This window comes from Mytilus edulis, chromosome 7 (assembly GCF_963676685.1).
Source record: "Mytilus edulis chromosome 7, xbMytEdul2.2, whole genome shotgun sequence".
Lineage (NCBI taxonomy): Eukaryota > Metazoa > Mollusca > Bivalvia > Mytilida > Mytilidae > Mytilus > Mytilus edulis.
Genome location: NC_092350.1, coordinates 44,263,106 through 44,276,425, shown reverse-complemented (window position 1 = coordinate 44,276,425; position 13,320 = coordinate 44,263,106). Strand labels below are relative to the sequence as shown.

The 13,320-nt window shown below is 31.5% G+C and overlaps 1 protein-coding gene across 1 annotated transcript in view; it reads left to right on the top strand.

Annotated features, from left to right (window-relative positions):
• LOC139481552 (uncharacterized) overlaps positions 1-10,870 on the top strand; it is a 69,522-nt gene extending 58,652 nt beyond the window's left edge. Inside the window, exon 9 of the mRNA XM_071264970.1 lies at positions 10,508-10,870. The gene's annotated coding sequence lies outside the window, so the exon portion shown is untranslated. The remainder of the gene's footprint in view (positions 1-10,507) is intronic.
• Positions 10,871-13,320: the final 2,450 nt, after the last annotated feature.

The following is a 13,320-nucleotide window of genomic DNA, read 5'->3' as shown; positions in this document are numbered from 1 at the left end:
AATGAGCATGATGATACCAATGTACAAAAAGAGTCGAACGAAATTATTACAGCAGAAGAGATATTGAAATGTATAAAGAAGCTTAAAAACAATAAAGCTAGTGGCGATGACCTTATTATTAATGAATACATAAAATCAACAGCTAACAAAATGATAAATATATATGTGAAATTGTTTAATATAATTTTTAATACTGGAATTATACCGGAAAGCTGGCTCCTTGGAAATATAAATCCGATGTACAAAAACAAAGGAGATGTGGAGGATCCGAATAACTTTAGACCAATAACAATCTTGAGCTGTTTTGGGAAATTATTCACGTCTGTCTTAAATGAAAGATTATCCACTTTTATTGAATCTTTTTCTATACTTCATAACAACCAGAGCGGATTTAGGAAAAATTACTCCACCACTGATAATTTATTCATATTACATTGTCTTTTTGAAATGATGAAAAATCGGAGAAAAAAACTGTTCTGCGCCTTTGTCGACTTCGCAAAGGCATTCGATACTGTCTGGAGAAATGGACTCTGGTATAAAATGAACTTGAATGACATCAATGGTAAGATGTATAATGTGATAGTAAATATGTACAATGGTATCAAATCACGGATAACATATAACAATGAATCTTCAATATTTTTTTCTTGTAATATTGGCGTTAGACAGGGTGAAAACCTATCACCATTATTATTTTCTTTATATATAAATGATTTAACAGATTATTTGAATAGCAAAAATATAAATTGCTTATCGTCTATATCTGAATGTTTGGAAAATGATCTCAATGTGTACCTAAAATTATTTATACTACTTTATGCTGATGACACAGTCATTATGTCAGAGAATAGAGACGATCTTCAAAATCAATTGGATATATTAAGTGAATACTGTGATATTTGGAATTTAAAAGTAAATGTGGCAAAAACAAAAGTTATGATATTCTCAAAGGGAAGACCTCCTAGTAACGTACATTTCTTGTACAAAGGAAAAAAACTAGACATAGTAAACGAGTTCAATTATTTGGGTATAAATCTTGCCAGGACAGGAACATTTACAAAAGCAAAGAAAAAAATTGCAGAAAAAGCAACAAAAGCCATGTATGGCGTCATACAAAAAAGCCGTTTATTTAACCTTTCAATAAAATGCCAACTTGATCTGTTCGACAAAATAGTTAAACCCATACTTCTGTATGGATGTAAAGTTTGGGGATCTGAGAAAAATGATGTTATCGAACAAGTTCACCTGAAATTTCTAAAACATATATTGCACTTGAAAAAATCAACACCAAGCATAATTGTGTATGGTGAAACAGGCAGATACCCACTTGACATCAACATAAAATGCCGAACTATTTCGTTCTGGTGCAAACTATGTTCAGACGAAAACAAACTGTCTTCATTAATTTACAAGACTGCATATTACCAACATTGTGTGAAAAATCAAAGCATCAAATGGATCAAATATGTTCAAAATATTCTTAACATGAGCGGGTTTTCAAATGTTTTTCAACAACAAAATGGACATTTCTCAAAGTGGCTAAATCAGAGCATCAAAATGAGGCTAATCGACCAATACAAGCAGACGTGGTATTCTTCAGTACAAGACTCACCAAAATGCATTAACTATAGACTGTTAAAAAAACATTGGAGTTTGAGAACTACTTGAATATTCTTGAAGATAAACATTTGTTTACATTATGTAAATTCAGAGCAGGTAACCATGCGTTACCTATAGAAAAGGGAAGATGGCAAAACATTGCCCGAAATGAAAGAACATGTTCGTTGTGTAGTTCCGGTGAGATAGGCGACGAATTTCATTATTTGTTTTGCTGTTCGCATTTGAAGAACGAAAGACAATTATTTCTACAAATTAAGTTTTCAAATAATTCAAATATAATTTCATTTTGCTCATTATTTAATAGTAAAAAACAATCTGTGTTAAGGAAACTGTGTTTATTTATTAAGTGTATTAATAAAAAAGTTTGTCCCTCCATGTAAATGTAACCTCATAAGCATATTTGTATTTGTTTACCTTAACTATTGTGTCTTTATTTATATTGTATGTTTCTCTGTAAACGTGTATCTAGTTTTTAGAGAATAAAGTATCTATCTATCTATCAGAACCATACATTTTATTGATTTTCAAAAACAGGATGAAAATACATGTACAGATTTGATTTTATATATACAGCCTCAAATACAATATTGATTTAAAATAAAGGAAATAATTTAAATTAAGGGACAATAACTCTTGGACTAGTAAACATATTATCATATACTGAATTACTAATTATTGTCCTAATAACAGAACATGTTTATAGTTCAAATATCAATGTCCCTTTATGTATTCTACTTTTCAAAAAAGAAATTTAATATGGTCTTTTTTAGCAAATATAGGCAGACATGTTTTTGACTTTAATGATGCAGCCTTTTTCACCTATTAATTAATTCCCTAAATTTGACAGCTTAACACAAAACTATAAAACAACCTGGCATTCTTTAAGATCAATATATAAATGAGATAGCTGTACAGTTATATGAAAATCTAAGTTGATTTGAAAAAGTTATAAAAAAAATGAAAGGTGACCATCTGAACTTAGTCTAAACTTAAAATTGTAGCTTTTTTTCAACCTATGAACTAAATCCATAAAATGACAGCAAAAAACCAAAGTACTAAACAGCCTGGCATTCAGTAAGATCAATATAAAAATGATATAGCAGTAGACTTTTATGAAAATGCAAGTTGATTTGAAAAAGTTATGAAAAAAATTAAAGATGACTATCTTGAAATAACCAAAAACTGAAAATTTAAGCTTTTTCTTAAACCTTTTTATTAAATCCATAAGAATGACAGCAACAAACAAAACTACCAAACATTTAGGCATTCTATAAGATAAATATATAAATGAAATAGCTGTAAAGCTTTATGAAAATCCATGTTGATTTGAAAAAGTTATAAAAAAATTTAAAGATGACTATCTGGATTTAGCCTAAACTGAAAATTTTAGCTTTTTTTAATTAACCTTTTTTATTAAATCCATAAGAATGACAGCAATACACCAAACTACCAATCAACCTGGCATTCTATAAGATCAATATATAAATGAAATAGCTGTAAAGTTTTATGAAAATCCATGTTGATTTGAAAAAGTTATAAAATTTTTTAAAGATGACTATCTGGATTTAGCCTAAACTGAAAATTTGAGCTTTTTTTTTAAATTTTTTTATTAAATCCATTAGATGATAAGAATGACAGCAATACACCAAACTACCAATCAACCTGGCATTCTATAAGAGTAATATATAAATGAAATAGCTGTAAAATTTTATGAAAATCCATGTTGATTTGAAAAAGTTATAAAACATTTTAAAGATGACTATCTGGATTTAGCCTAAACTGAAAATTTGAACTTTTTTTTTAACCTTTTTATTAAATCCATAAGAATGACAGCAATACACCAAACTGCCAATCAACCTGGCATTCTATAAGATTAATATATAAATGAAATAGCTGTAAAGTTTTATGAAAATCCATGTTGATTTGAAAAAGTTATTAAAAAATTTAAAGATGACTATCTGGATTTAGCCTAAACTGAAAATTTGAGCTTTTTTTTTTTTAACCTTTTTATTAAATCCATAAGAATGACAGCAATACACCAAACTACCAATCAACCTGGCATTCTGTAAGATCAATATATAAATGAAATAGCTGTGGAGTTTTATAAAAGTCCATGTTGATTTAAAAAAGTTATAAAAAAAATCAAAGATAACTATCTAGATTCAGCCTAAACTTCAAATTTGAGCTTTTTTTTTCTTACCTATTAATTAAATCTATAATTTTAACAGCAATACACCTAACTACCAAGCAACCTGGCTTTCTATAAGATCAATATATAAATGAGATAACTGTAGAGTTTTAGGAAAATCCAAGTTGATTTGAAAAAGTTAGAAAAAAATTTAAAGTTCACTATCTGAATTTAGCCTTATCTAAAAATTTGAGCTTTTTTTTGTTACCTTTTACTTAAATCCATAAATTTTACTGCAATACACCAAATTATTAAACAATTTGGTATTCTATAAGGTCAAAATAATTTAAAAGATAGTCTGAACAGAAAATTCTAGCTTTTTATTCCTTAATTAAATCCTTAAAATTGACAGAAATGAGCCAAGCTACCAGTTTGTTGAGACATGTTTTGAGTGCCTGCAAAAGAAATATCCTACAAACCAATAAAATTGATAGCAAAATTTTTCTTATAAAATATTTTCTGACCCATCCACTAAATATGTTAAAAAAAGTAAAATTGATAGCAAAATTTTTCCTATAAAATATTTTCTGACCCATCCTCTAAATATGTTAAAAAAAGTTCTTGCTCATCCAAATATTTCCACAAAAAAAGTGCTTGCCCCGCCCCATTTTGCACCGGCCCATCCATCTGATAAATATTGAACGGTCCCTTATTACAGATTGCCAAATTAAGTTGTTGTTTTATGTATTATCCGAAAATCTACGTTCAACTTGCTGGAATGTTTTAAGAGATGTGGAAAACTCGTGCTCGAGACAAGTCGGACCGAGTCCACTCGGACCGTCTTAGAAGACAACTCGGACCGCTTGTCAGGTTAACCTAGGGTTTCATATAATGTTAAACTAACCTGTCTAGCAAAGAGTTTGTGCATTTGGGACCATTTAGGGGTATATTGAGGGGCCTAAATAAGAGAAGGTTTAACTAAAGAACCCTATTCAAAACATTTGCAAATATTTACAGATGGATCTAAAGACCCACATGGTAATACAAGTTGTGCATATGTTGTTCCAGAACTTAAAATAAAAAAAGGTTTTAAACTACCAAACTATATTTCTATATTTATGTCAGAATTAATGGCAATATTTGTAAGTCTTTTATGGCTAGAAGATTTTAAACTTATTAAAACTGTAATTTTTGTAGATTCTTTGTCAGCTCTTCAAGCCATCAGAGCTCCTATTTTTAAAGTAAAGAATCAAATTTTATACGATAGTCATTTAATTGTGACCTCACTTAAAAAGGGTGGATCAGAAATTATATTTGAATGGATACCAAGTCATGTCGGAGTAATGGGCAACGAAAGTGCAGATTTACAAGCCAAAAACGCACTTAATTTAGACAACTGCATAGATTTTATACCTCTCTTTAAAGAAGACAGTAAAACTGTCTGTAAAAATTTTCTGAAAAATTCATGGCAAAAAGATTGGGAAACAAACAAAGATAGGTCATTATTTAAAATTATTGATAAAGTAAATTTTCAAATTAATATTCCAAATTTAACAAGAGAGAAAGAAATATTATTCTTCAAATTAAGAACAGGATATATTGGACTAAATAAGCACCTGAATAAAATTGGAGTAGTTACCTCAAATCTATGTATAAACTGCAACCAGATCGAAAGTGTAGAGCATTATATGTTAAATTGTAAATTATTAAATTTAGAAAGGAAAATTTTATTTGAAAAACTAAAAAAGTTAAATGTTACTGATTTTTCACTTAAAAATTTACTAAAAGGTTATAATTTTGCTCCCATTTATGAATATGTGCTGAGTACGAAAAGACTACATTATGTCAACAATACGTAGCAATTTTTTTTTTTAAATTTTATCAGTTTTTATCTGAACTAAATTCAAATGCTGTATTTTGTTTTACCTTTTACATATAATTCATATAAAAAATAGGGGTCTACCTATATTAGGGAGAATTCATTTTCTGCCCCAGGAAAAAAAAAAAAAAAAATTGTTAAATTTGTTAATGAATACTTTTAATAGTTAAAGACATATCATGCTATATTCACCTACATCAAAACACCAGGATAGCTACCTTCACTATATAAAAAGAAATACACCAAAGAAACTCTTTGCCTAAGATAAGGAACAGTACTCACCAAGAGAGCGATATCTTTAATTTTTCAACTCGACCTCGATTAAGAATTCACTACTTACGTAGCTACAGAATTAATTTTCAATACATTCATTTTCATATTTAAGCTGCTAAATTTATTACACTTTTTTTTTAATATTCAAGTATTAATTCATGTTAAGTCATCGACACAACATATAGACAAGTAGATTAGCGGTGCCAACCAGTGGTCACCCCCTGACATGGTAGTCGTGATATACAGGGTATGAAATTAAGTTAAATATTTAACCAGATTGTCGTGTATGTAGCTTGTTTAACAATGGCGTCAGCTCAAGTACATCAAATGTACTTACGGGAAAAACAAGCAAGTACAATTCAAACTGGAATCCTTGAGCATCCTAGTAAATTAATATAAAAGTATAAAGTCCCGTATTTTATTATAGAAATAAGTTAATTTATTTTTCTTTATATATATATATATATATATATATATATATATATATATATATATATATATATATATATATATATATATATACAACTCGTCTATATATACAATTTGCCTTTTTTTTTTGGGGGGGGGGAGGGGGGTATATCATGAAACAGTTTTTTGCATTTCGGGATCTAGACAGTGGCATGTCCTCTGCCTGACTGATCACCAGACAGAGAACAGGTCAATGTCTGGTTCCAGTTTGCAATTAACCTACACTACCATGGTTAGTACCTCCGTGGGATAGTGCGTCTACACGATTCTAACGGGACCACTGGCTGGGGCAACTGATCAAAACTTAAGTCGTATATTTCATAAGCAAATACGTAACACCTGATTAAAAACAACAAATGAGCGACACACTAGGTTCTTGTCAAACTCACAACAAAAGTCATAAAAAAAAAAAACATTAAGTAAATTCTTTTTTTTTTTTTTTTTTTTGAAAAAAAAACATTAGGAACATATAGGGCGCAATTTCCAGTAGGAAAGCCGTCCTTAAAAAGCCCACAGAAGAAGAAGAACCCTATGGGATTTTATTATTTTCAATTGTCAAATGACAATTACTGTAAAACAGTAAGTGATGACACACACGGTCTGCAGTAACGCTAACAGGACAATAGAACAAATCCAATAAAATATATGGGAGTCTCTGTGGGTCTACTACCCCCTTCAATTTGAAAATGTGCTTGTATCTTGTAAACGGTCGCGATCCCCACACACTAAACCATAATTTCATAGAAATTGATCTAGACATAATTTCAAAGAAATTGATCCAATATCCACCCATTTAGGAGCGAATCATATCTCTGGCCTTTAAGTTACATTGATACTGTGCTATGTACGCAATGTTTCGGGTTATTTCGGAAATGTTTTTATTCCAGGGAAACCTTCATCAGAGACCACCCCTATTGTTTTTGTTTTGTTTTGGTTTGTTTAGTTTTGATTTTTAATTTATTTCTTTTTTATTACTATTTTACTTTAATTTATTTATTTCTTTTTTTTTATTTTCTTTTAAATATTTTAAACAGTTTCTGAATTGTGTTTTTAACAATTCCACTTTTTGATTTGTTTTTTCTTTTTCTTAACTTTTTCAACCAATGTTGAATTAATTAATTAAGCGTTTCAGAGTACGAATTTGTCCTCAGAAGAATATCAGTTTACATGTGTTGTTTACATGATGGTCATTAATTAGTTCCGCACAGTGAAATGTTTAGTAGGAACTGTGAGGTTTAGATAAATTATTTTATAGCTCGTTTAACTAATTCACCAATGTTTCTGTTTCTTTTGAAACCTATTGATAGGTTTTTATGGAATCTAGCACCTATTGTAGAATCCGTTTTTATAAGATGCCAGTATTTCCTGAATACTTTTTGAAGTTTTTCTGTTTGAGGGTGATAATTTGTAATGAATGATACATTGTATTTATTTTCAACTTTGTTCTTTTTCTTTAATTTAAATTGTCTGTCTTGGAATTTGATTTTTGATAGAATTTGTTCTTCCAATTTCCGTTTATTACCTCTTACTAACAGTTTTTCAATAAAGAGATTTTTTCTGGTTTGAAATTCACTATTGTTGGTGTTTCTAAGTATACGAATGTTTAACCCCGCCGCATTTTTGCGTCTGTCCCAAGTCAGGAGTCTCTGGCCTTTGTTAGTCTTGTTTTATTTTTGATTTTAGTTGCTGAAGGACGCCTGCATGCGGGTGCGGGAATTTCTCGCTGCACTGAAGACCTGTTGGTGACCTTCTGCTGTTGTCTTCTCTATGGTCGGGTTGTTGTCTCTTTGACACATTCCCCATTTCCATTCTCAATTTTATTGTTATTTTCAGCCAGCCTTATAGGCCTACGAAGCACTGTCATTTTAAAACATTATTATACATGTATAGCTACATTTGATTTGATATAAAATATTAAGTTTTACAGTTTTTACGTCGTGTAGTTTTGTTTAAGTCATATGAAACGAGTGAGTGGTGAAAAATAATGTTTATCCAATTCTTGAACCAATGCTTGTATATATCTTAAACTTAGTCCTCTATGCACGAATTTATTATTTTTTACGCAAATATATGGTATATGGTATATTAAACCACATAAACCTAAATCCAGGTCCAGAAACACCTTCGTGTTTCTATGTGAAGCCTCTGCAAATAGTATCATTGTTTGACGTAAATTTTACATTGAGGTTCTGCAAAAGGAAATCACCAATTCAACAACTTTCAAACCAAACCCTTTTTTTTTAGAAAATAAAATCTGTATAACATTATTAACTTTAAGCTACATATAGGAAACAGAGGTGCATTCAGAAATTTTTATAAAGGGGGGGGGGGCACTGACTGTCAATAGTGGGCAGCAGTAAGAGGGGGTGCTCCAGTCATGCTTCAACTTAGTGATTCCTTTTTTAATCAACCACTTTTATTTTACACTTTAAGGGGACTCACCCCTTTTGTAATTCGCCTCTGCTTTCTTTTTATTATATTATTGGATGGACATTTTTTTTCTGAATTTATATCCAATGATAATATAATAATATAGTGTAGCTAATACGGGGCGCCGATTGGGACTTGAAATTTTTGCAATCAAAATCAATTTTGTGTGTGTACGCAAAATTCAATTCTGTCATAACAAAATCATTTTTGTCTTACAAAACTATGTGATACAGACTTTTTTATGAGAATTTCAATTTTGTGATGACAAAATTCATTTTTGTAGACAAAATTCATTTTTGTAGACACAACTCACTTTTGTCATGAAAAATATGCAAATATAAACTTATTTGCATATAAAATTGACTTTTGTTACCTGGTATGGAAATTAAAACACAAAAATGTGTACGCAATTAACATGTTGATTGTATTAACATCCTATATAAAATTTGTTTTAACATTTTTTTTTGAGTAGACAAATTTGAGTTTAATTTGTTAGACAGAAGTGAAAAAAAACCCACAATGACAAAAATGAATTTTGTTATGGCAAAAATGAATTTTGTCACTACAAAATTCATTTTTGTGTCACAAAAGTCAATTTTGTCAACACAAAAATGAACACAAAATTGAACTTTCTCATGATAAAAAAGAATTTTGTCTACAAAAATGAATTTTGTAATTACAAAATTCAATTTGTGTTTATTTTTGTGTAGACAAAATTTACGTTTGTGTTAATTTTTCACTTCTTTTTAACAAAACTCAATTTTGTCTACACAAAAATAAACACAAAATTGAATTTTGTGACAAAATCTCAGTTTTGTATGCAAATTAGTTCACAGAATCCAAACTGACTGAGCTAAAGAAGTACTTCGCTTATGGCTAATTGACTTTAATATACAACATGTTCTCTAGGAAGCAATCCCGCCACACTTCCCCCACCCCAAGAGTCATCATACCATTATGACTCTCACACAAACATACCCTAGCTAGAATTCCTCTGTAACCACCATGATTTTTTAAGTTTGGCGCCAATGTAACTGGAGAGCATGATTCTACATACAATATCATCTTTGTCTCCATTGGGACTCAAACCCGTTTCCTCTGTTTTACAAAGAAGTACTTCCCTAGCCCAACCGCTTACGGCTGACTAAGTATCTACCACATGTTCTAAGGGAAGACATCTCGTCACAATTGGTTGATAATCGGATGCGATATGTTTTTAAATCAGAAATATCTAAAGCTAAACATTCGTCTTTAGAAGTAAGTGATAATAAATGAAACTGTTTGAATGCTTATTTATTTTATATACACGTTTCATCAGTGATCAATAGTCGGTGGCAGATCCAAGTGATGTTCCGTGGGTTTGAATCCCATTTTTGTTTTACAACTATTGTTCTGGTTTTGGAACATATGGTTTGGCTCCGTTTTTAAATAGTTCAACATTGAGGTCCAAAGGGTCGGTCCTACATTAAAATCTGTTTAAATTCATCAAAAATTTAATACTTGAATGTTCTTTGATCTGATGAATAGACCACATTTAGTCTGTGCTAGAAACCTACAATAAAAATGCAGAGCTGTATCAAGCTTGAATGTTGTGTCCACTGTTGCGCCTACTGTTCATGGTTTGACATCTTCCATCGTATCAAGTTGCGCCATTTTTTTGTTTTGTGTTTGATGTTTTGTTACATGTATGTTTTATCTTTCTGTTTCAGACTTGATGGCGAATTGGAACACAGCTCCAATGGCAGGAGGAGCCTCAAAGATGACCTCAACTCCGGTTTTAAAAATGAAATTAATGGACAAGCTTAAAAAGAACCCATGCCGATACCGTGTTGGTGTAACCATACAACCTGTTGATGACAGATTTTGGTCATATCCCCCAAACTATTCCAATAAGAAAGCTTACTATGCCTTCACCATGGGAACCGCATGTCTTAAGACATGGGAAAATGAAGCATTGAGCTTACTTCCTGCGAATCATCCGCACAATATACAGAAAACAAGTAATATTCCAGCTGACAGTAAAGGATACCTTTACATTATTGACATGATGAGCTAATAAAATCTTATTGTGTTTTGGGCGATTGACTTTTTCCCTACATTTATCAGATTTGTGACTTTTTTTAACTGTAACCTTTTTTCCTGTTACTTTTCCCCTTTACCTTGAACCTTAATAGTTTTATGACAGCTATTGACAGGTGATTGATTTTAAGTTATTAGGTGTAAAGTGATTAGGTAGAGGATTCCAACATGAAAAATGGCACACGATCTTCAAAAATTATTACTTAAACATGCATTTTTAGTGGGAGATATTATGGACATAATTGTGCAAATCGTGATACAAGCATGAAATTTGGTATAAAGGTTGACTAAATGATACTTATAAAAAAATCCACTGCTGGCCAGACAAAAAAATCAAGTTTTCAGCCACCACTCATTTTGAAAATGGCCGCGTCATTACAAGTTGGCAATAATTCGTTAATCCTTTGAAAGGTGTGTTATATGTAAAATCGAATGTTAGATTTGATAAAAAGTAAATGACAGTTCCTTAATTACGACAAGACAATACATTAATGAAACTAAAGATGACTTCCGGTTTCAAAAAGCCAGGAAAAATGTCAAAAAAATCAATTTTTATACTTCAAGCAACTTCACAAGGGATGTAAATCCTTGAAAGATATGTTATAGGTATAATCCTATATAAGTTATGATAAAACGTTAAAAACAGTTCCTTTGCACGACAAAACAACACATAAACGAAGAAAAATAGTGGTTTCCAGTTCCAAAATGGAGGCAAACACTGTCACATACCGTAATATTGACATATCTTAACCGGATAGGATCCGGACATTATTGTTATGTATTCTGATACTCTCCTGTATAGAAGGTTAACAAATATCTTATTATTGTCAACATGTCTTCCTCCTACTTATTTAACATGGTGTCAGACTGAACCATCGCCCATCATAATGAAAATAAGCCATCCGTAGATAGAAGCAATCTTAAAAGTTGCATGAACAATCCAGCTACCTAAATTATCATAATCATGGATGCACTATCAGGATCTCACCCCAAAATGGACTGGGAAGCGACAGACCTAGTGACCGCTTGGAAATCTTCCCAACAACATACAGAATTCTGGTTCGCGGGACCTCTAGCCAAAACGGCTGAAGCACAAAAATGTAACTATCTAATGATATGGATCGGCAACAAAGACAGGGACATATATTCCACCTGGGATCTTTCGAAGGACGATAAAAAGAAACTTGATGTGCACTATCAGAACTTTGAAAAACATGTACGCCCTAAATCGAACAAGATTTATTCACGATACAAATTTTTAAGCCGTGTACAAAAAGAAATTGACACTTTCGAAGAATATCTCACAGACCTCAAATTATTGGTAAAAGATTGTGGATATGCGACGCCGGAGGAAATGGTACGTGATGACATTGTTTTTGGAACTAAAGACCACAAAGTTCGGGAGAAATGTATTATTGAAGGGTCCGAACTCTCGTTAGAAAAGGCTGTAAATTTCGCTAGAACTTATGAACTTTTAAAGGCTCAACTTAAAACTATGGAAAGCGAAGATAAAACAATTAACATGTTAAACAAACAAGGATTAAAATCATCAGGTAAAAAGTATGCCAAGCAATACACACCACAAAGGGGACCACCTCAAAATAACAAGGGGCAATCACTCAATTTCACAAACAAATGTAAAAACTGTGGAGGTAAACATGAGCGTAGAAAATGTCCTGCATTCGGGAAACAGTGCAACAAATGCCATAAATACAACCACTTTGCGTCCGTCTGTCTGTCAGCAAACAAATCATCAAAGAAAATGCACACTTTAGACATATGCAGTGAATCTGATGACCATGAACTTTTTGTAGCAACAATTGATAATCAAGAATTAAATACCGACGAATGGACCGAAACAATCAACGTCAACGACGTATCAGTTAACTTTCAGCTAGACACAGGTGCAAAGTGCAGCGTACTTTCCCTAAACAAACTGAAAACCATTTGTTCGCATCCTATCATCACTAAACAAGTATCGCCACTCCGTTCATACTCAAGACACATCATTGACACTGTTGGAGTTATTAATCTTAGGTGTAGTTATAAATACCGAGATCACGCCGTGAAATTTCACATTGTAGACCGTAATGCACAATCTGTAATAGGTGCACAAACATGCGAAGCGATGAAACTCCTAAAGCGCATACATTCAATCACTCAAACAAGCAATCTGCACGAAACGTCAAAACAATTTTTACCAGAAAATATGGAACACCAATATGGAAATTTATTCACAGGCCTAGCTATATAGGATGTCTACCAGGAACACATAAGATACGTATTAACAAAACTGTAGCACCAGTTGTACACGCACCGCGTAAGATACCCATAGCTATCAAAGACAAAGTCAAAGCTGAACTTGATCGTATGGAGGACATTGGTGTAATCTTCAAACAGCAAGAACCTACACAATGGGTCAACTCAATGGTTACTGTCATTA